Here is a 25,130-nt window from a genome sequence, read left to right on the forward strand (position 1 = left end):
TTTTTTTAAGCAAAGCACATTAGAAAGATTTTTTATTTACCATAAGGAGTGCAATAGCAAAATTTTTTTAATGATAGTGCCAATTAAAAAAAAATGTTATTCATCCCAAATGGGGTTGTTTCAGTTGCAAAAGATATGTATACGTTAAAATCACAACCAGGACAGTTGCATTTACAAATGTAGTTGCTACTATGATGGTTTGTTTCACACCATAATAATGTATTTTGGGTGTTCATATCCAACAGAGTGCTTCCTGCATGTTTCACTGCAAAATCAGCTTCTTCAGGGAGCTAGCTATTCAGATTGTTTCCGAGCTCCAGGGTGAAGCTGTTCACTGGCTCTACTACAAAGGGAAGGTTTTGGCCTGTTAGGCCGATAATCACCCCAAGTAATAGGACCCTTGGGCTCACACATGTAGTTGCCCATTTGCAGCTGCTGGGTTCAGCAGTTGGGATCTTTCTGTAGCTTTAACCCCAGGACAAAATACACAGTTCAGAAAAATAAAGGGAACACTTAAACATCATAATGTAACTCTGTCAATCAGTCTTCTGTGAAATCACACTGTTCACTCAGGAAGCAACACTGATTGAGAATAAATTTCACATTCTGTTGTGCAAATGGAACAGACAACAGGTGAAAATTTTAGGCAATTAGCAAGACACCCCCAATAAAGGAGTGGTTCTGCAGGTCGAGACCACAGACCACTTCTTAATTCCTATGCTTCCTGGCTGATGTTTTGGTCACATTTGAATGCTGGTGGTGCTTTCACTGTAGTGGTAGCATGAGACGGAGTCTACAACCCACACAAGGGGCTCAGCTAGTGCAGCTCATCCAGGATGGCACATCAATGTGAGCTGTGGCAAGGTGGTTTGCTGTGTCTGTCAGCGTAGTGTCCAGAGCATGGAGGCGCTACCAGGAGACAGGCCAGTACATCAGGAGACGTGGAAGAGGCCGTAGAAGGGCAACAACCCAGCAGCAGGACCGCTACCTCCACCTTTGTGCAAGGAGGAGCACTGCCAGAGCCCTGCAAAATGACCTCCAGCAGGCCACAAATGTGCATTGGTCCACTCAAATGGTCAGAAACAGACTCCATGAGGGTGGTAGGAGTGCTCGACATCCACTGGTGGGGGTTGTGCTTACAGCCCAACACCTTGCAGGACGTTTGGCATTTGCCAGAGAACACCAAGATTGGCCACTGGCGCCCTGTGTTCTTTACAGATGAAAGCAGGTTCACACTGGGCACATATAACAGAGTCTGGAGATGCCGTGGAGAACGTTCTGCTGCCTGCAACATCCTCCAGCATGACTGGTTTGGCAGTAGGTCAGTAATGGTGTGGGGTGGCATTTCTTTGGGGGGGCCGCACAGCCCTCCATGTGCTTGCCAAGAGGAAGGCATTGATGCTATGGACTGGCCGCCTGTTCCCTAGACCTGAATCCGAAGGAGCGCATCTGGGACATCATGTCTCGCTCCATCCACCAACGCCACGTTGCACCACAGACTGTCCAGGAGTTGGCGGATGCTTTAGTCCAGGTCTGGGAGGACATCCCTCAGGAGACCACCTCATGAAGAGCATGCCCCAGGCGTTGTGGGGAGGTCATATGGGCATGTGGAGGCCGCACACACACTATTAAGCCTCATTTTGACTTGTTTTAAGGACATTATATCAAAGTTGGATCAACCTGTAGTGTGGTTTTCCCCTTTGATTTTGAGTGTGACTCCATATCCAGACATCCATGGGTTGATACATTTAATTTCCATTGATAATTTTTGAGTGATTTTGTTGTCAGCACATTCAAAGACGAAAAGTATTTAATACGATTAGTTCATTCATTCAGATCTAGGATGTGTTATCTTAGTGTTCCCTTTATTTTTTTGAGCAGTGTATATGGTGTTTTGTATGAATTTTTACCCTATTTTTTTCTAACATTCTGTTGCTCTGTGGAGCCCATTGTTCACCTAAAATAAATAAGCACGTAACCCTAATAAACAGGAACAGGGCAATGCCTCCTACTGCTTATGAATTCTATTATCCTCACACAATTTTCCAGTTGATAACTCAGTAATTGTATTTATGGTTTTCTTTTTTTAATCTTTCTGCACCTTCAATGTGCATTGGATGCCAAATGTTCCTGCTGTCTTGGTTCATGATAAACATTAAACATTTTATTTAGGTCTTTGTAAAAAAAAAATGCATATTTATTTCATTGTAAGTGGGCCCATTGGATGGCATAATACCTCTATTTAGTACACGTCTATGAATATAGCACCATTGAATTATACCACTGACATGTATTGTTGTTCACAGCATGCAGGGTGAAAGAGGATAACAATTTCCACACTAAAAAAAAGCCTCATTCCTTTATTTAGATTCCGTATTCATCTTTACAGTTGCTATACATTTTTTTTTATATACTTCTGCTTAAGTAGAATTATATAAAGCTTAAGTGCTATGTTTAGTGTTAACAGTTTATACAGTATATCTTCACTTGGCCAGGTGTTGTACAAGCTTATCTTACACAACAGAATCACCCTTGTTAAACAGAGTCCCAAATATATTACGCTACACATAAACCTTCAGTAGCTGTTGGATAAGTTATTTTAACCACCACCCTACCCCCCTACACATGACTTTTCAGCTTGATTCTGCATAGAGAGCGGAGGGGTAAGCCACTGCCAGATACCTCTTCACTGTTTATTTCCCTGAAAACAATAGTCAGTTGTTTAAAACCAAACATGCCTGATCTTTCTCTCCCCACCCTTCATCTGTCGGGGAAGAGTAGGAGAGGCTGACACGTTATACGGTCAGCTGGTCCTGCTGAAAATCATGTATTTGGCCCACTTTTCACTTTTGTGTATGGGGGTCTTAGGAACAGTGGATAAATGTATGTAAAAAATATTTCTCACTCCTGAAATTTCTATTTTTTTTAGTGCACAGTCTCATTTCCCCACTAGAGTTTAGTAAATGTCCTGAACCCAGTGGCGTAGCAATTGCAGAGTGAAGTTGCACCTTAGGTGAGCTCAATGGCAGGTCCTCACAGCAATGGATCCTGTTCAGCCTGCTCCTGGTCCTGATTTTCCTGGGGGAAGTGGTCCTCTGCACAGTGCCCCCATAGTCGCCAAACCTTGATGCCCCATGGTAAGCCTATTGAAGGGACCCCCAGTGTCCCTCTTCTCTGATGCTGAGAAAGCCAATGATTAGATGCACTAGCGGTTTCTGCTGGCTTTTTTAAAATAAATTGGCCTTTGCTCTGGAATTGTTGGTAGGGTTATGGCATTGTATTCTTCAGTCTGCTTTAATTAAGGCAAACTGGTTTCTCTCGGATTCCTTTGATATTTATAACAGAAAATGGCAGGGCTGTCCCTTTTCTCCCTTGCCTTACATTCTCACCATGGAACACCTCTTGGTGGTGTTGCAACAGAATCCGCGTATCCCAGGCGTTAGGTTTTGGCATGATAACCACAAGCTAGCCTTGTTTACTGACCTCTTACTGCTGTTTCCTCCTCAGGAATTTCTTTAACCGCTTTGGAGAGTCAGGGGATTTACATTTTTCTTTCTTTTCTATTGATCTGTGTACTCTGTGCTCCATTTAAAAAACCTGGTCCAGCCATGCTCTATCAATGACAGAGCCATGGTCCCTAGGTAAGCAGAGTTAAGCCCTCCCGCTACCTCTACAGTGGATTGTCCACAACACCCCCGACCGCTCCCCTGATCGCGGTGGGGGAGGTGGCCTCATCCACCCCACTATACCACCGCATTTGCATGTCCCTTTAGATGCCGATGTCAGCTTTGACGGCTGTGATCTAAAGGGTTTATGGCAGCCTGTGGTGATCGCGTCATGCCGGCTATTAGTGGCGGCTTCCAGCTACTAAAATCAGCTGGGGCCACCGGGTATGGAGCGGACTCGAGTCAGGACCCTGCTCCATACATTTTGAGCGCCGTTGTACTTGTCAGGGGCTTTCAGGTCTGGCCCTGCTTGCCCGAAGCAAGACTAAAGTCCTGAAAAATTCACCTGCCCAGCGCCCCGGAACTGCATGTCCCGGACGTTTGGATTTCCACATCCCAGACCTTGCTTTCCGGCCTGGAAGAGAGATGTTCATCATTTTCTGGTTTGGGATAGCTCTGCCACACCTAGACTGCTGAATGTGATTGTACAAGGTGCTGCTCCTCCTTATCTGAGCTATGCACCTAGGGTTCCTGGCTGCCCTTTGTCCTGGTTAGATCATGCTCAATTATCTACTTCTCATTCTGCTTTCCTGGAGTAGAGCTATGATCTCTCGCTCAGTATTTGATGAGTGGATTTCATGATTTTAATCTCCTGGTCGGTGTCTGTCTATGCTTAGTGGGAAAGAGAACTGGATCTTACATTTGACTCCTGACATTGCAAAGATTTCTGCCTTTACCCATGGCATCTCCATGGCTAATCATGCTTATGAGAAACATTGTAAGATTCTGTTGCGATATTACTATTGCCTTGTGACAGACCACTGCATGTTTCCTACAAGTTCAAATTTGTGCTTGTGATGCCATGGTGCTGAGGGAACTCTTCTTCATGTCTAGTGCAGCTGTCCAACCATTGTCATTCTGGTTTACAATTTTTTTTTTAGCTATATAGGCCGGGCACTTAAGTTCCTAATTACCCTTAGGCTGTCTTGCTGTCCTTGTTCTTACACATTTGGCACCTTGGTTTATATCCGTGGGGATTCCTTGGCAGCAGTTCATGGAGTCTTCTGATTTTCTGAGATAGATTGTTAGGTTAAGTTTTGGATCCCTGCTCTTGTCTCTTTCAATTTTACTTTTTGGTTAGGCGATATTTGTTGGCTTGGTTACCCTATGGCCTCTCAATTGTAATTGTGAATTTTTCCTGTGGCTTAAAGGGGTACTCCACTGGAAAACATTTTTTCAATTTAAATCAACTGGTGGCAGAAAGTTAAACAGATTTGTAAATTATTTCAATTAAAACAATCTTAATTCTTTTAGTACTTATCAGCTGCTGGATGATCCACAGGAAGTTCTTTTCCTTTTGAATTTCCCTTCTGTCTGACCACAGTGCTCTCTGCTGACACCTCTGTCCATTTTAGGAACTGTCCAGAGCAGGATAGGTTTTCTATGGGGATTTGCTCCTACTCTGGACAGTTCCTAAAATGGACAGTGGTCAACAGAGAGCACTGTGGTCAGACAGAAAGGAAATTCAAAAAGAAAATAACTTTCTGTGGATCATACAGCAGCTGATAAGTACTGATAGGTTTAAGATTTTTAATAGAAGTCATTTACAAATCTGTTTAACTTTCTGGCACCAGCTGATAAAAAATATTTTTTTTCCAGTTGAGTACTCCTTTTACAGCTGGACATTGTGTCTTGCTCTCTCTTTCATGGGGTATGTGTCTCTTGATATAAGAATCTGTTTGTTTTTCTATATTATGGAAAAAAAAAGTGTTTTATTTTTATTTTATTCTATTTCTGGAGTATTGATGACATGTCATTTGTTATGCAAAAAACACAGATTATACGTAAAATTTCCCAAACCCAATCTGGAATGTGCCTCTAGACCAGTGTTTCTCAAGCGCGGTCCTCATGACTCCCCAACGGGTCATGTTTTCAGGATTTACTTAGTCTTTTACAGGTGATATAATTATGGTCAGTGAATCAGGCATCACCATAGTTATATCACCTGTGAAAGACTAAGGAAATCCTGAAAACATGACCTGTTGGGGGGGGGTCTTGAGGACCGTGCTATAGACTGACCCATTCCAGACTTCTTTGAAGAATCAGAACACTTGGAAAGCAACACTTGGAAATAATTAATCGGCTGTAGATTCACTCAACTCTAGTCATCAATGATTGGACAATTTTGTGGCAAAGTGGTAACACCCAGTTGATCTATTCAGTTGTTTCCAGGTCAAATAATAGAGGGATGGCAAAAAGTTCGAAGAGAGGATTCTCTGGAATTTATTTATGTTTTATCTGTGTGGCTCAGCATGTTTTTATAATCAAATATACTGTACAATTACAAAGCCTCTATGGGTAAGACCACATGGAACTGCTGCAATAACTCAACAAAAAGCTGCTTTGTATCTGCTGGATCATGCAACCATTATTGAATAGGCCTCTAATGGCCATGGGATTTTTTTTTAGGTAAGCAGTAGCCTTATCTGCAAATGTGCAGGTCCAATAACAATCTGTCACATACTTACCTGAACAGCATTCCAAATCGTGGGACCTTACCCTATCTAATTTTGCCTATGTGGGCAAATATTACACATAATGCACCTGATAGGCGAGTTCTGGATACCTAATGTAATATTTATTGGTTGAAGATAATAAAGGCTTATTTGAGTTTAGTCTGACTCTTTACCACATCAGAGCTTCTGACTGTTTGTCTTCGGTGAGTAGTTGGAGTTAATGTACTTATTTGTCATCTGAGCTTTCAGATTTGGGTTACTGCTATATCAGATCTGAACACACAATATTTAAGAAAAAGTGGGGCAGCCTATGAGTATTGTGAAAGTGTCCCCTGCTTGGGATTGTCTTCTTGCTGGTAACCAGAGCAGACAGCCTCCAAGAAGGGCATGCTTATCTCCTGACTATTCCTGACCGTAATATCTTTGATTTTCATAGTCACAATTTTTTCCGTTTGCTTACATAGGACCAACACAGGGTTCCCACAAGGCACTGGGACAATTTAAATATATAAAGTGTCCTGCTGACAGGTCCTTATTTTACAGTTTTTTGTTGGAAAGGGGGCTTGGATGCTTAAACTGAGGCCTCACAATTTCTTACCTGTGCCAACATTTTTGGAATTGTTAACATCAGTAGGACACAGAACCTCATTCGCTGTTTCAGGCTTATACAGTGGGGCCAGTATAATAGAAAGTAAATTAACCTATCAGCGTGTTTTTGCAGTGTCTGTGGAAAACAATGCCAACTCCATAATCTTGCTCCTTTTGGTGGAATTCAAGCCCCAAACACTTGTGTTGCAGTCACCAGGGGTCCTGCTTGCAGATTGTCTCCTGTGGCAGCCTGGCAGAGACATTAGTCAGCAAATGCAGATGGGACCTCTGCTCCGCACAGCGTATAGAGCTGTATGTTTCTGTTTTCCCTTTGAGCTGAACTAAACTGTAGAGTCATGATCCCTTCAGTGCATAGTGCTGAATATTTCAGCTTCTTTGCAGCTGTTGGGCAGAGCTGACACACTGTAGAGTTCTGTTTTGAGAGCTGGGGGAAGGGGGTGCGGACTCAGCCAATCACAGCCCATCTCACACTTTACTGCTTTCAGCTGTGTGTAGCAGAGTGATGGAATAAGTTCTCCCCTGTATAGCTTCAGATGATGTCACACTTGCTTGGGAATTCCCCTTCCCAGTCTGTGGAGCTCAGTGAGACTGAGAGTGAGCTACAGAACAATATCAAGGTAGAAAACTAAAAATAAAGACAGGTGTTGGTTTACCGCTAATAACCAAAGTGATGTTTTGATGTGTTTTGTGTGCTGTTAAACATCTGTTTTGAGAACATAGCTTTAAGGGGACAGCCCAGAGAGTCATAACTGTTGGATTTCATTCACAACTGTCTGGAAGCCACTAATCCTCTCCATAGAATGAACATGCTGATCCCCTGGTAATGTTAGTAGCCCAGCAGACAGAAAGGTAGTCATGTGATAGGAAGCCTTAGGCTGTGTTCACATGGTGCAGTTTTGCAGCATTGTTTATGCATTTTTTTTCACAATCTTTGCTGTGATTTTGACGCAATTGTGGCAAAAATTGCATTATTTTACTACAATAATGCATAGTGTGTTAAAATAGTGCATTATTTAATGTATTTTCCCCATACTTATCACTGTGATTTTGGCAACATTGGCAAACATTTTTATGCAATTCCATCAAAGTCGCGGGAAATGCTCTGAAAAACCGCAATGTGTAAACACAACCTTGAGAGTATGTATTAGGAGACGGAGGTAAACCACACAGATTTAGTCCAAGACGTCATATATAATTTACTGCAATGTGAGCAGGAGAAGGCAGTTTGCTTCCTTCACTTGTCAGAGAAGATCCCGGTAGATTTGTTTGGCCCAGGTACAGATCTCTGCTGCTCCTCTTCGTGCACCTCTGTGGTTCCTTTTTTCTTTTGTTTGCAGCTATCTTACTTTGCAAAGCATATTTCCTTTATTATTCCCATCAGACTTTAGGGCTGGCAGCCTTTCCATCTAGCCTGGCTGCCTGATGGTTCCTGTGGAGCCCCACCATGAGGGCTATGCTCTCCGTAATTGGACCTGATTATACGGGAGAGTGGCTGCCACTTCCTCCCCTCCTGCTCGGACTTTCAGAGCTGTAGAAACCACTCAGCTTCACACTGCTCCTTTTTTTTTTTTTTTTTTTAAACAAAACCCGGGTAGGGATCTAATGTCTTGTGGAACAATTGAAGTCTAGGTGAATAAAAGACGTTGCCCCCTCAGGACTTTACGATAGCCACAGATAAAAGTGGGCGACAGGCGGCACTGCTCTGCAGCCATGCTGACGTCCCCTTCTGTTTCCCTATATCCTTTTGTCTTCCCCACGTTGTCAGATTTCATGGGCTGACCTCACCTGGTTGCATGGTATTTCATTTTTCATAACTCTACAGTACTACACTGTATATCTGCTGCTCTATTAATAAATAATAAGGACTTTGTGTTCTGTCAGACAAAAAAGCCATGTCCTCAGAAAGGGTAGATATTAATGTGATCTCTATTCTAGGGCTTTCTGTAGGAACTGAATATCTTCAGTGTCTGGATTTCTGCTTTATTATTAAGGTGCATGTACTATTGTCAAGTACTAGAAGACACACAATAGCTGATTTTACATTGAACATTTTAAAAAGAACTTTCCTGTTTCGTGCTGAAGCAAAAAGATTATAGGGGAGATTTATCAAAACCTATCCAGAGGAAAAGTTGCTGAGTTGCCCATAGCAACCAATCAGATTGTTTCTTTCATTATTAAGAGGTCTTTGCAAAAAGGAAAGAAGCAATCTGATTGGTTGCTATGGGCAACTCAGCAACTTTTCCTCTGGAAGGGTTTTGATAAATCTCCCCCAGTGTCTTCAGAGAAGCAAAGCACATGCCAGGCCTCTATTACGGTGACTGTATATCCAGCAGCGGCGTGCAGACAGTGCATTCACGTGTGGCCGTGTTTCTTTCTATGACTAGTTTTATTGGAGGCAGAGGCCATTTACAGTAGGATAATACAGGTGCATTTCTGCATCTAGGTGGTTAAATGGCCGAGATCAGAGTTATCTCCCAAAGAGCAGCTGATGGCCACTTGCTAGGACAGAATTGGTTGTTAATTGTGGTTTAAAGGGGTACTCCGGCGCTTAGACCTTTTATCCCCTATCCAAAGGATAGGGGATAAGATGCCTGATTGCGGGGGTCCCGCCGCTGGGACCCCTGTTATCTTGCACGCAGCACCCCAGTTAAAATCAGTCCACGGAGCATGTTCGCTCCGGGTCTGATTACCGGCGACCACGGGGCAGGCGGCGTGTGACGTCTCGCCTCCGCCCCCGTGTGACGTCACACTCCGACCCTCAATGCAAGCCTATGGTAGGGGGCGTGACAGCTGTAGGGGATAAGAGGTCTAAGCACCGGAGTACCCCTTTATGCACCGGAGTACCCCTTTAATAACTCAAAACCACTGGCAATCAGCATTAGCGCTAATGTTACCTAGGTAAAGATAGGGCAACTCAATAATTTCAGCAGGATTTGCTGAATATGTTATGTGTATGTGGACCTCAGATGTTGGGGATTTAAGGATTAAGCATGCATGCGAGCAGTTTATCTCTATGGAAAACAAAAGAATTGGGCATTGAATTGCAGCATGGCCTTTTCTGACTCAATCTGCTAAAGGAGAGTTGACCATTGTAGCGTAACCTGAAGATTCAGGGCCCCAATGCAAAAACAGTTACAGGGCCGCTCCTGGTAGAATGCTTCTTTCATAGCACTGTACTGCTCCTATAGAAAAGAGAGACTGTATTAGCTAGAGACTGTATTAGCTCCTCAGGCTCCTTGTCCCTGGTACAACTGCACCCTCTGCACCCACTATAGTGATGCCTCCGGTTGGCTGGTCCTGTAAAAATCAGAAGGCTTGGATGACTCTTTGCTAACTTGTATGGGGGATGGACTTGTATGGTTGATGTTTGCACAAATGGGTGGGAGTTTTATAATCACAACTATTTGCAAAGTTATTTATTTTTCTTTTAGTATTATAGATTCATTCAAGCAGTAAAATTGTTCAAGAAAAGCTCAAAAACTTACTTTAGCATGAGGCACAAGACATATACCATCCGGATTTTTTAATGAAAGAAAACATTTAAAAGCTCTCTGCATTGTTTTGTGACGTTTTGTTATATACAGCGGCTCCTGCTGCAAATATTTATTACTACACATTTACATGTTTATGTAATAGTTTCCCCAAATATTTTTTAATTGGGGTAATTTACGAATCTGTTTAACTTTCTTGAGCCAGTTCATATGAAAAAAAAAATGTTTTCCACTGGAGTACCCCTTTAAGTTCTACTTTTTACTTGCATTTTTCATATGGTCCTCTTTAGTGCAGTCCTCATGTCATCATCTATATACCCTAGTGCAGCCCTATATTTTTCTATATACCATAGTGCAGTCTGCATATCCTCCTCTGTGTATGCTCATGCAGTCCTCATCTCATCTTCTATATAATCTAGAGCACTTCTCATATACCACTCTTCTCTTCCCACTGTGTGCTCTAGTGCAGGCTTTATGGGGAGATTTATAAAAACCTGTGCAGAGGAAAAGTTGACCAGTTGCCCATAGCAACCAATCAGATTGCTTCTTTTATTTTTAAAGAGGCCTCTGGAAAATGAAAGAAGCGATTTGATTGGTTACTGTAGGCAACTGCACCACTCTTCCTCTGCACAGTTTTTGATTCCCCCCTATATCCTTCTCTCTATACCCTACTGCAGTCCTCATATCATCCCCTATATACCCTACTGCAGTCCTCATATCATCCCCTATATACTCTACTGCAGTCCTCATATCATCCCCTATATACTCTACTGCAGTCCTCATATCATCCCCTATATACTCTACTGCAGTCCTCATATCATCCCCTATATACTCTTGCAGTCCTCATATCATCCCCTATATACTCTACTGCAGTCCTCATATCATCCCCTATATACCGCTGGTTGGAGACCACTGCTCTAGTGCAGTCCTCATATCCTCCTCTATATACTCTACTGCAGTCCTCATATCCTCTTCTATATACTCTACTGCAGTCCTCATATCCTCTTCTATATACTCTAGTGCAGTCCTCATATCCTCCTCTATATACTCTACTGCAGTCCTCATATCATCCTCTATATACTCTACTGCAGTCCTCATATCATCCTCTATATACTCTACTGCAGTCCTCATATCCTCTTCTATATACTCTAGTGCAGTCCTCATATCCTCTTCTATATACTCTAAGTGCAGTCCTCATATCCTCTTCTATATACTCTAGTGCAGTCCTCATATCCTCTTCTATATACTCTAGTGCAGTCCTCATATCCTCTTCTATATACTCTAGTGCAGTCCTCATATCCTCTTCTATATACTCTAGTGCAGTCCTCATATCCTCTTCTATATACTATAGTGCAGTCCTCATATCCTCTTCTATATACTCTAGTGTAGTCCTCATATCCTCCTCTATGTACTCTAGTGTAGTCCTCATATCCTCCTCTATGTACTCTAGTGCAGTCCTCATATCCTCTTCTATATACTCTAGTGCAGTCCTCATATCCTCTTCTATATACTTTAGTGCAGTCCTCATATCCTCTTCTATATACTCTAGTGCCGTCTTCATATCCTCTTCTATGTACTCTAGTGCAGTCCTCATATCCTCTTCTATATACTCTATGTACTCTAGTGCAGTCTTCATATCCTCTTCTATATACTCTAGTGCAGTCCTCATATCCTCTTCTATATACTCTAGTGCAGTCCTCATATCCTCCTCTATATACACCAATGTAGTCCTCATGTCCTCTATATACAGTAGGGGGAAAAGTATTTAGTCAGCCACCAATTGTGTAAGTTCTCCCACTTAAAAAGATGAGAGGCCTGTAATTTTCATCATAAGTATACATCAGCTATAAGGCTAGGTTCAGACTACGGAATCTCCAGGCAGAAAATTTACGCCTGGAGATTCTGAGTGCGGCCAGCGCCGGCTGAATCAGTCGGCACTAGGACCGCGCGGACACTGCAGTCTCCAATAGACTGCAGTGTGTTCCGCGCGGATTTCCGCCTGAAGAAAGAGCACCGCCTTTCTTCAGGTGGAAATTTCCAAGCGGATTGTCCGTTCACAAATTCCGCTTCACGAATGCCGAAGTGTGAATTTGTGAACGGAAAATCATTCACTCCACTATACATTTTAGAAAGCGGAATTACCGCCTGCAGTTTCAAAGCAAAATTTCAGGCGGAAATTCCGTAGTCTGTAGCCTAAGAGACAGAATGGGGGGAAAGAATACAGTAAATCACATTGTAGGATTTCTAATGAATTAATTGGTAAATTCCTCAGTAAAATAAGTATTTGGCCACCTAAAAACAAGCAAGATTTCTGGCTCTCACAGAGCTGTAACTTCTTCTTTAACCCCTTAAGAATGCAGCCATTTTGACCTTAAAGGGGTACTCCACCCCTAGACATTTTATTCCCTATCCCGTGTTCTCAGTAGTGGCACCCAGCCATCATCACAGCACAGAGGAAAATCTCTGTGCGTGGTGATGGGGCAATACAGGGGCCGAACTACCACTTCGGCCCCTCCTGATGTCACGCCCCGCCCCCTTAATGTAAGTCTATGGAAGGGAGCCTGACGGTTAATTGTTGCCCAGTGACAGCCCCAAAACATCACTGCTCTAGAGGAGATCTGAATGGAAGAATTGGCCAAAATACCAGCAACAGTGTGTGAAAGCCTTGTGAATGCTTACAGAAAACGTTTGTCATCGCCAACAAAGGGTATATAACAAAGTATTGAGATGAACTTTTGTTAGTGACCAAATACTTATTTTCCCCCATAATTTACCAATAAATTCTTTAAAAATCAGACAAGTTGATTTTACGGAGAGAAATAGTAGACAAAGTCCAGCTCACCGTGCAGTCGCCCCCTCGATCGGACCGTGCCGTGGCAAGAATACAATGCAATGTAGCAAACAGTAAAGGGTTGTCCAGCGAGGAATAGTGCCAAAAATCTTCTTTATTGAATAAAAGCCAGCAAACAGGAAAAAGTCACGCGTTTCAGGTGTCCATCTGCACCCTTAGTTGTACATATTAAAACTGAGTAAGTTATACATAGATATAGCTGTGTGAGGAGATGTGGGATCAGCCCTCCCCAGGTGAACTGAGTTGAGGCCGGTTCCACATCTTAACCCCTTACATGTAAATGTGATTTTATGGATTTTTTTTTCTCATTATGTCTCTCATAGTTGAGGTATACCTATGATGAAAATTACAGGCCTCTCATCTTTTTAAGTGGGAGAACTTGCACAATTGGTGGCTGACTATATACTTTTTCCCCCCACTGTACATCAGTGCAGTCCTATATCCTCCTCTATATACACCAGTGCAGTCCTCGTATCCTCCTCTATATACACCAGTGCAGTCCTCATATCCTCCTCTGTATACACCAGTGCAGTCCTCGTATCCTCCTCTATATACACCAGTGCAGTCCTCATATCCTCCTCTATATACACCAGTGCAGTCCTCATATCCTCCTCTATATACACAGTGCAGTCCTCATATCCTCCTCTATATACACCAGTGCAGTCCTCATATTTCCCTCTATATACACCAGTGCAGTCCTCGTATCCTCCCAGTCCTCGTATCCTCCTCTTATACACCAGTGCAGTCCTCGTATCCTCCTCTGTATACACCAGTGCAGTCCTCGTATCCTCCTCTATATACACCAGTTGCAGTCCTCATATCCTCCTCTATATACACCAGTGCAGTCCTCATATCCTCCTCTATATACACCAGTGCCAGTCCTCATATCCTCCGTCTATATACACAAGTGCAGTCCTCGTATCCTCCTCTATATACACCAGTGCAGTCCTCGTATCCTCCTCCTATATACACCAGTGCAGTCCTCGTATCCTCCTCTATATACACCAGTGCAGTCCTCGTAGCCTCCTCTATATACACCAGTGCAGTCCTCGTATCCTCCTCTATATACACCTGTGCAGTCCCTCATATCCTCCTCTATATACACCAGTTCAGTCCTCATATCCTCCTCTATATACACCAGGTGCAGTCCTTGTATCCTTCCTCTGTATACACCAGTGTAGTCCTCATATCCTCCTCTGTATACACCAGTGCAGTCCTCATATCCTCCTCTGTATACACCAGTGCAGTCCTCATATCCTCCTCTATATACACCAGTGCAGTCCTCATATCCTCCTCTATATACACCAGTGCAGTCCTCATATCCTCCTCTGTATACACCAGTGCAGTCCTCATATCCTCCTCTATATACACCAGTGCAGTCCTCATATCCTCCTCTGTATACACCAGTGTAGTCCTCATATCCTCCTCTATATACACCAGTGCAGTCCTCATATCCTCCTCTATATACACCAGTGCAGTCGACTGTTCCTGTTTTATCTCATACTTTGCCCCTTTCACTGGAGGTTTTGTTGTTTCCTTTACGACTTGTTCACAGCTCTGCCATAAACCAGGTTTACACCTTCTATTCAGAAGCTGCATTCACTGGCTTTTCTTCTCTTCAGTGGGCGCCAGAGGAATTAATATGGCTGGAGTGGGGGGGCTTAGTGCGGTGCGACACATTGCAGAAGGTGTCAGAGAAGTTTAGAAACCCTCCGTACTGTGACATTGTGCAGCGGATCCTTTCTTTACAATGAGAGATGTGTTGTGCCGTAATTATATGTAGCCCTCCGCTCACCATTGTGTCCCAGTGTTGGTTCCTCTGATGTAGTTTTATTCAGGCCTTCGGAGCCTTCAGCTCCTTGTGTACATACATCAAAGATTAATTTGCGGAGGCTAATGAGCCTTTTAAAAAGCTGACTGTAAACAATTTCAGCGAGCGCATTGTGCAGCGACGAGGGGGGGGGGGGGGGGTGGGCACCGCACAAAAGCAGCTATTCACTCCACAGCAAAGCCACTTTACCCATGTTTGTCAAGTGTTATTGCTTAGAGGCAGGATGGCGTCTTGCTCACTGGGTGTTATTTCGGCCTGGCCAGGATGGCAGACGTTGACACATTCGCTGTGTGCACAAAAGCTTCACAAGTGGATTCAGTCACCATGTATAGAAATGCTGTGAGCTGGTGGTGCATAAAAATGCACTGACCCCTCTATAGTGTCATAGGGTGTGTCTGTAGGATTTTAAAGGAAACACCAAAGACATTAGCTTGCAAAAGGGGCTTTATATATCATTAACACATATATTGCGTATATAGAAGTTTCTGGAGGGTCTCTGAACTGGAGATATGTGAGATGAAATAATAATTGGGGGGGGGGGGGGGTCTGGATAGTATGTTGTGTTTTTTTTACTTTTTTTTTTAAATAAATTAATAATCCCATTGAAGAATACCATCAGCCTCTGCCCAGCCAGCAATGGCTGATACCAGGGAATGGTAAATTTTACTAAAACAGGCTTAAAGGGGTACTCCGGTGGAAAACAAATGTTTTCAAATCAACTGGTGCCAGAAAGTTAAACAGATTTGTAAATCAGTTCTATTTCAAAATCCTAATCCTGCCGGTTGAGCAGACACATTTCTAATGTGTATGGGGGCCTCATGGCACTCATACACATTGGGCACGGTTGGCCATAAGTGTTCCCTCTATGTGACAGATCTTAGAGTTTTGTTTCAGGAATCCCAAAAAACGTTCTGCTCCTCTTTTTATGCTCAGAAACAGAGGAAAAGAAAAAAAGATGCGTGGCACTTTCTGGCGTAGTAAGTTTTGTACCTCTTGAATAGAAGAAGAGAGATAGAAAGGACCCCACCACCACACCTGTGCAGTGGTACTGACCTCTAAGAGCAGTGTGGCATATATGGCGCGGCTCTGGAGTAGTGTGGGGTGGGTTATTACAGCTTGCTGCTTGGTACCCCCTTGTCCGTTATGCCCAAGGCAAGGTAGGGCAACGGAAGAAGCTATGTTCTGTACCCAAGCACTACTGTTAAGTAGAGTCGGCAGGCCAATAGGTACACAGGATGCTTTTTATTTCAATCGTACATAAAAAGTACAACTGGACAACGCATTTTGGCATGCTCTCACGCCTTCCTCAGGTCCACAATATAAATTTTGTGATGTCCTGTGAATGGGTACCTTTGTCCTGGAGGCAAACCTATGCTCAGAAACAGCGCCACATTTGAAATGGGTTGAGTCAGGTACTGCAACTGAGCTCGGTAGAAGTAATCTGACTTGGCTTTAAAGGGGTACTCTGGTGAAAACCTTTTTTCTTTTAAATCAACTGGTGGCAGAAAGTTAAACATATTTGTAAATTACTTCTATTAAAAAATCTTAATCCTTCCTGTACTTATTAGCTGCTGAATACTACAGAGGAAATTCTTTTCTTTTTGGAATGCTCTCTGATGACATCACGAGCACAGTTCTCTCTGCTGACGTTATTATAATGACACTTTATTTATTGTTGTCCTTAGTGGGATTTGAACCCAAGTCCCCAGCACTGCAAGGCAGCAGTGCTAACCACTGAGCCACCATGCTGCCCTTAGCGTAAATCTGCTATGCATGGTTGCTAAAATGGACAGAGATGTCAGCAGAGAGCACTGTGCTTGTGATGTCATCAGTGTTCCAAAAAGAAAGGAATTTCCTCTGTAGCCTTCAGCAGCTAATAAGTACTGAAAGGATTAAGATTTTTTAATAGAAGTAATTTACAAATATGTTTAACTTTCTGCCACCAGTTGATTTAAAAGAAAAAAGGATTTCACCGGAGTACCCCTTTAATACTGGATCAGCATGGCTCTGGCCCTAGTTATTAGGCTTATGCTTTTTTTCTATTTTTGTACACACCCTTTAAGACTTTTTTATATGATAAGTTTGATTTACATATTTGCACATTTTAGGCTACCGGCTCATTGCTTTCTTATCTAGGATAGTTTATTAGCGTGAGATCTTTGACTGCTTTACCATGTATTGCAGTGTTTCCCAACCAGGGTGCCTCCAGCTGTTGCAAAACTACAACTCCCAGTATGCCCGGACAGCCAAAGGCTGTCCGGGCATGCTGGGAGTTGTAGTTTTGCAACAGCTGGAGGCACCCTGGTTGAGAAAAACTGGTGTAATGTGCTTTGGTCATAATTTCGTGGCATTTCAGCTCCTTAATGGTTAAAGTTTCATCCTCCAGTAAATGGCATGCATGTTTAGCAGCAGAGAGGTCCCACATTACCTGCTGCGAGGGCAGCACTGATAAATGATTCCTCCCCATACACTGCAGCTTGTAAGAGTTTCATTTGCCAGGGCTTGTGATTTATGACACCTGTTTGCAATCTCCCCGGGTTTGGAGGAGGGTACTGTCTCGTCCACTGTCTCTCTGCTCAAGCGCTGCCTAATATGTCTGAAGGGAGTAAGCATGATTCACATCCTTAAATTGTCCAAGCTTTGAGTCAGCCTTACCCTCCAGTGGCTCCCTGCACTCTTCTCCATTGATCCTCCTCCCTGTGCTCTTCATAAAACCTTCACTATGAGGGAGAGTAGGGCTTTTGCAATGTTGTTCTTGCATTATAATGAGAAAATATGAATGCTTCAAAGCAGATTTATAGGATTCGGAGGCTTATTTGCCTCTATATGTGCATTAATAATGTTCTCCTTACCGATGGTTGTGTTGCGTCTACTAAACAATTATTGTATCTTTGTTTTAATGAGAATGGCCTCCTAGTGGCTTCCTGCTAAGCTCATGGTGGGGTTGTGCATACACAGGTCAGCCAATCTATGAAAGCAGAGCTGCAGAGTAGGAAGAGACGACCACTGTAGCTTCAAGGCTATTTTCACACGCCAGAAAATGTTGAGAATGTCCCCCCGGGAAAAAATAGCGCCATATTCCGCACATTTGCATGTTTCGCCGGCGCTAGGACCACTCGGAAATGCGTAGTCTCCATAGGCAGCAATGCATTTACAAGAGAAAGTCGCAGAAACAATACACCTGTACGTTGTTTTCTGCGGACAGCAAGTTCAGGATTACGGGAAATTCTGCCGTGTGCACAGGGCAGCGGGGTCCCATTAAAAACCACGGGACACTGCTGTAGCTGAATTTTATCTGCAGATTCCACTTGGAAATTCTGCCGTGTGAATAGAGTCTTGGTGGGGTCATACAGGGCGCATCCGCAGTGTATTTCACACTGTGGATGCACCAGCGGTAAAGTGAGCTCCCAGCTGTGGCCAGGTAATTCTGTGTGTCCGCTTGTAGTGGCGGATTTTCTTTCTGTAGATATCTGACACTACAAGAGACACATGTGAACCTTCCCTAAAGGGGTTTTCCGGGAGTTTTTTCTTTTCTTTTATTTAATGGCCTGTCTTTAGGATAGGCCATTTAGGTCAGATCAGTGGGTGTCCGACACCTGGCTCCATAGGATAGAGGATAAGTAGTTGATTGCGGGGGGTGTTTGCACTAGCTACTACTGGGACGGGACCTGGCACTCAGTAAGGAGCGTGTGCTGTGCGCTCCATTCATTCCTATGGGACCGCCCAAAAAACGCGAATACAGCTCTCAAGTCTTTTCGGCTCTCCTGTAGAAATGAATGGAGCGCGTGCCATCTACCGGTAGACGGCACACGCTCCGCAATGAGAGTGCCGGGTTCCTGTCCCGGAGATCACGGGGTACGCCAGCGGTCAGACCCCCCATGATCAGCTACTTATACCCTATACTGTGGATAGGGAATAAGTTATTTTTGGCTGGAGTCCTTCTTTAAAGGGGTACTCCGGGCCTAAGACCTCTTATCCCCTATCCAAAGTATAGGGGATAAGATGTCTGACCGTGGGGGTCCCGCCGCTGGGGACCCCCACAATCTTGCATTCAGCGCCCACCTCTTTGAGCTGCACACCGCGCTGCCAGCTCACAAACTGCCGGGTGCCGATCACGGCAGGACCCCCGCGGTCAGACATCTTATCCCCTATCCTTTGGATAGGGAATAAGATGTCTTAGGGCCGGAGTACCCCTTTAAGGGTACATTTCCTCAGTGACTTTTCTCAGTGAATCCATGCAGTTCTAAAATGGTCAGAATTGGCGCCTATGACTATTGCAATTTGCTTCTGACATACGCACCATCCCATTGACAAGTGCACTTCTCTGACAGAACCAATTCCTTGTTGAAAGTTCCATAATGGATCTTCTGACGTGGGAACTGTACAGCTTAACTAACATCAAAATGAATGGAAGGCTGCTGCAAACTAAATCTGCACAGCATTTCCATAATGTGAACAGGTCTTAAAGGGAACCTGTCATAAAGATTAGGATCATACAACTATGGCAAGTGAGTAGCAGATGAAATATTAAGGTTTCTTACCATTAGCGTAAACTAAGCGGTGTTAGTGCCTGAAAAAGCACTTATAATCCTGCGAGTAGGGTATACTACTGAACAGCAAGTAGTCCTGGGGGTGGGATTTGGCTTTTCTGCCTGTAATCTTGCTCAATAGCCATGATTGACAGGACTCAATGTACTGGGAACAAGGGACGTTGAAACTTCTCTGCTTGTCAGTCATGGCTGCTCAGCCCGATTTCAGGACTACACGCTGCTCATAGTTGTATAACCATATTCCTGATGATAGGCTCCCTTTAAGAGCTTTAGAGTGGGATAAAAAAAAAAGCTTGTACTCATCTGCCACCAATCCCCCACTGCCCAATGCTTTTTGGTCTCCCCTGGATACACAAGAAATGCCCAATTAGGCAATCGCTGGCTGTTGTTGTGACCCACCAGCACCTGTGATTGGCTGAGCGGGCAGTTCTTGTGTGTCCCGGAGAACGGTATTGGCAGGGGATTAGAGGCAGGTGAGTACAGGTTTTCTTCTTCAAAGAAGAAACCCCCTAAGATTTAAAGTTTTTAAATTTAAGGCTCCAGAATACCCCTTTAATATTTGAGTTGGGCCTTATAAATGCCAGGAGCTCCACTATCAAGGACCCTAAAGATGTTACTGCCTTTTTCTGAATTCAGGCATATACCTCATCCCACAGCATCTTCAGTATCTTGTGTATTTTTCCTTGTTGCAGGTCTCCAGTATTATTTTGATAAACTGTTTCTTAGTGTAATCTGTAATTACGTTCACCATGGAGCGCTGCTGCGTAGAACAATGTTACCGATTGAAATGTTATTTGCCGTTTGGGCATGATATTTGTCTGAAAGATATTGAGCTAAATCCTATTAAGTGGCCAACCGCTGGCAGGCTTTATGTCCCAGGTTCACACAAGACTGGTGGAGATTGTCGTACATCCTATTAGCAGCCGCTTCCTATGGCGTTGTTTGGGATGAGCTCATTATTGCTCATGCTCTCTTTACACTCATGAAGGATGGGAGTGATTTTTGTTTAATTGTGTGAATGGGTTAGATTGTGTTCTTAGCCTTAATTTGGTCTATACCATTAATAGCAGGGGACACATCTGCGGCCGCGTCTGCTTGCAGCTCATCTTCATTTTGCTGTTGCCATTGTTTTCCTGCCATTCCTCAGGCCCTGTTTTTTCCCCCTCTATTTAATTTCAGGGCTCTGATCACCATACCAGGGATATTAAGCGAGCGGTTTTAATTAAAGATCTGCTTGTTTGAAAGCCAATTTATTACGACTCTGACCTCTCCACTTGCTACAAGTGAACGCAGACCTTCGTGTTTGTGTAACTCCCTCTAAAATGTTTCACCCGCAGATGTTGGCAAACTCTTCCTTGCAGTGACTCAAGGCTTTACCCTCGAAGGAAAGGTTATGTAGGTGTCATCCTTGGTACCGGCTGTACTTTCTAGTACACTGGACCATGTCGGGCTTCACAGAAAATGTAGGCTATTATTTTAGATAGAAAAAGATAAGACATACTACAAAAAGAAGAAAAAATGCTGATCACCAGTATGGCATTTAAACATGTTCTTCTGGTAGGGAGTGTTCCCACGGTCATGCAGTTTTTAAAGACAAAGCCAGGAATCGGTCATAAATGGAGAACGTAAAAAAAATGAAAGACTGAGATTTCTCCTCTCTCTGAAGAGGTTTTGTAGGTTGGGAGGTATTGTTAGCTAATGCTTCCTGGTACAATAACATTTTATAAATATAAAAAATAAATACTCATCTGCCCCACTGCTGACGCTCTCTGCTGTCCTGTGACATCCTGTTCTGCAGTGACTGGTTGAGCAGGCAGTTCCTGCCAAATGGTGTGGTTGTAAAATTAGTCAAAATCTATTGGTTCCTTTTAGGGAAAAATTTTTGAGTAGCAGAAATGCTTTAGATTTCGCCTATGTATCTGCGCTGATAAAGCCTGCAGTGGAATTCAGCACAAGCTTACTGATCTCATCCACATGCAACAAAAATGTAGCAAGCATTTTCAATAAAACAATGATAGGGAAAAATCTGTCGACCATTGTTGGATGGGTGGAGGCAGCAGCAGTGGTGACTGTTTTCTGGCCATGCACTGCCTGATTTCAGGTGTAGATTTTTGAAACCTACTCTACACCCTGGCGTAAGGGACAGACAGCTGGAAACGGCAAGTATGTTCCTTTGTTTCCCTCAAGCGAGTTCGGTATAACCAATGTGACAGCTTCACTTTAAAGGGAACCTGTTACTGTGAAAATGTATTCCAATCGGCAGGCGGCATATTATAGAGCAGGAGGAGCTGAGCAGATGGATATTTAGTGTTGTGACAACTTGTCAATTATTTATGTAAATCTCTGCACATTCTGGGCTAAGTAGTCATGTGGGTGGTCCTATGCGGTGACTGAGAGCTCTCTCTATATTCACACTTACGCACTATTTATGTGTCAAAAAATTTTCATATTTTGAGGGGTAACTTATTTTATTTTTTTTTTAAATGCAAAGAGCTGTTTTTTGGCTGTAGCTTTTGCTGTAGTCAAAAAAAATGTCTGACAAATTGTTCGAAACAGAAAGTTTGAAAAAAAAAAAGTTTTTTGTTTTTGTTTACAGCTCAAGAAATAGCCCAGAATACTGTGCATGAACATAGCCTAAGGGCATGCACTTTTTTTTGCATTTTTTGATGCAAATGTCGTAGTTGCATCAAAATCACTATTTATTTTATTTGTTCTTTTTTTTTTTTCCAGTGCAATATGGAAACCAACCCACTCAAATAATAAAGGCACATGTAAATACACTCTGTCTAGTGCTTTGTATGGGGAATGTTTTGTATACGTTTGGGGGAGTTTGTAGTTTTTCTGCCATTTCTCGTGTTGTTGCCTTTTGAATAGGTATGTATAAATGAAAGTACATTACTCCCTATGAGGTAAAACTGCCGTACTCTTTCTTGAAGAATAGAGCTTTGCCAAACCAGAGCAAGTCTCTGATTCTCTACATGCTGTGTTGTGGCCCAGAACCGTGGGGACTTTACAGGGAATAAATACCATGGCATTTTCCTGGGCCCAAAGTATGCAAATTCTGTTATTAATATATGAATTTTAATGTGTGCCTGTGTTGTAAAATAAATAAAATAACAATATGCATGAAGGGAAGACAATTGGCAGGCAGCGTGCCCATTTCTGAATCATTATTTAGTAGAGAACACAGGATACAGAACAGCAATTCATCACGTCTACCGACAAGAGGATCACTCTGCAGAACGGCAGTATGGATGTCTTAACCCCTTCACAGTAAGCCATGATGGCAACAAGCAAGTATTTTACAGTCAGTTTACTAATGGGGTATTACACTTTGTCTGAAAACTATTAGTGCTGATTAGAAAATCCTGCAATTTGGATTCCTTATTATGGAGTTTTGTCTCTGTATTGGTCTAACAGATCATCAGTTTTGAAGGTCAGGGGCTTCAATAATCTGCAAAACAAAACCTACACTTTACCCCTTTTGCCTTAAAGGGGTTATCCACCATAAGGTGATTTTAGTACGTACCTGTCAGACAGTAATGGACATGCTTAGGAAGGATCTGCGCTTGTCTTGGGGCTAAATGGCTATGTTGTGAGATTACCATAACACTGTGGCTAGCTTTTTGTAAACTAGTATTTCCTTTGAGTTTTCTTCTTTTGCCTACAAATCCCATAATTCCATTTTCCTCCCTCCCACACATCAGCCACCCCACCCATTGAAATACAAATGAGCTGCATCCATTCAAAAGACCTGTGGTTTTCAATCGGGGTGCCTACAGCTGTTGCATTAGTGGCAGATTGATCTCTCTCCCACCAAGCGATCACTCCACCCATTGAAGCAGACAGGCTCCCTGTCATCAGCTGACTGTTGTGTCAGGTCTCAGCCGCATTGCAAGCAGGGAAAAATCTGAAATATTGGGGTGAAAATCACAGAAGAATTGTGAGAAAACCGTCACACACAGGTACAGACACTATATTATGAACTACACTAACTTTACAGCCCCTGTGGCATAGTCAAATAAAAAAAAATCCTGGAATACCCCTTTAATTGTAGTATCCAAAATGGCAGCATATTGCTGTGTTGCTGTTTCTGGCACTGCAACCCACCCCAATCAGGTCAATTGGACAGAGCATAGAGTACCAAACAGAGACTTGGATGAAAGATCATCACAACTTTGTATCATTCCCCCATAAGTCACTCATTAAAGGCTTAAAACCACAGTAAATATGGCAAGTTCGAAAAAGTTTAAAGGCCCCTATACACATTATTGAAAATTCGCCCAAATCTGCTGATTTTGGTGGTATCGGCTGACCATCTAATGTGTATAAGTGACAGCCAATTGTCACCCAACACATGATATCTAGGGGGGAGAAAGATCTGTCATTTCAGTTGGATTTCAGTTGCCTGACCTCAGCTTAAAGGGGTACTCCGGTGGAAAACATTTTTTTTTTTAAATCAACTGGTGTCAGAAAGTTAAACAGATTTGTAAATTACTTCTACAAAAAATCTTTATCCTTCCTCTACTTTTCAGCAGCTGTATGCTACAGAGGAAATTCTTTTCTTTTTGATTTTTTTTGTCTTGTCCACAGTGCTCTCTGCTTACACCTGATGCCCATATCAGGAACTGTCGAGAGCAGGAGAAAATCCCCATAGCAAACCTATGCTACTCTGGACAGTTCCTGACATGGACAGAGGTGTCAGCAGAGAGCACTGTGGACAAGACAAAAAAGAAATTAAAAATGCGAAGAATTTCCTCTGTAGCATACAGCTGCTAATAAGTACTGGAATGATAAAGATTTTTTAATAGAAGTAATTTACAAATCTGTTTAACTTTCTGGCACCAGTTCATAAAAAAAAAAAAAGTTTTCCACCGGAGTACCCCTTTAAAGTTGAGCGAATTTACAGTAAATTGGCTTGTAGTGAACCTCGCAGCTCGGTTGTTGATTACTTTAGTCTGCGTAAATTATTTCAGCTTTCCAAGGGCTCCAGTTGCCTGGAAAAGGTGGATATAGGAGACCTAAGACTATCATCTGGGACTTTTCCAGGTAACCAGAGCCCTTGGAAAGCTGAACTAATTTACACAGACTAAAGTAATCAACAGCTGAGCTGTGAGGTTCACTACGAGCCAACTTACTGTAAATTCGCTCAACTCTAATTAAGCCTGACAAATGGAAATCTGGGGAGGTAAGTAGGCATCAGGAGGAGAGGGAGAGAGTCAGGAGGTGGCTGGAGGAGAGTGCCCTGCACTGTTGCCACCAGCCACGTGGGTGCTGAGTGTGCTGCTGTTTGCGTGGGGAGGAGGACTGTTCACCTGACCAGGCTTTCTGCCCCTGCCCTGCAGCTTACTCCAGCGCAGATGGGCACATGTATTAGCTGCTGCCACCTGCAGTGCTCCCAGCAAGCCCTTGTCTCCCTCCCTGATTTACCTGCGGTCACTCCCCCCCCCCCCTCCTGTCAATGCTATCGCGCTCCCTCCTGCTGTATCTCCTGTCACCCTCCCTCCAAAAAAGTAAGTTATATTTTTCTTTTAAATATAAAGAATATCTCCTCCTAATAAAAATTCAAACCATTTTTCTAATTTACAAATAAAAAATATACATATTTGTCCAAATT

The 25,130-nt window shown here is 43.1% G+C and overlaps 1 protein-coding gene across 2 annotated transcripts in view; it reads left to right on the forward strand.

The window, feature by feature from the left end:
• Positions 1-25,130, forward strand: part of BRF1 (BRF1 RNA polymerase III transcription initiation factor subunit) — a 379,514-nt gene that overhangs the window by 110,835 nt on the left and 243,549 nt on the right. The window contains exon 1 of one of the 2 annotated variants that reach the window (XM_056544928.1): positions 9,085-9,104. The exons of the other annotated variant lie outside the window; for it this stretch is intronic. The gene's annotated coding sequence lies outside the window, so the exon portion shown is untranslated. Of the gene's footprint in view, positions 1-9,084; positions 9,105-25,130 lie in introns of those variants that run through there. 2 annotated transcript variants of the gene reach the window in all.

Source organism: Hyla sarda, chromosome 11, assembly GCF_029499605.1.
Source record: "Hyla sarda isolate aHylSar1 chromosome 11, aHylSar1.hap1, whole genome shotgun sequence".
In the NCBI taxonomy this organism is placed as follows: domain Eukaryota; kingdom Metazoa; phylum Chordata; class Amphibia; order Anura; family Hylidae; genus Hyla; species Hyla sarda.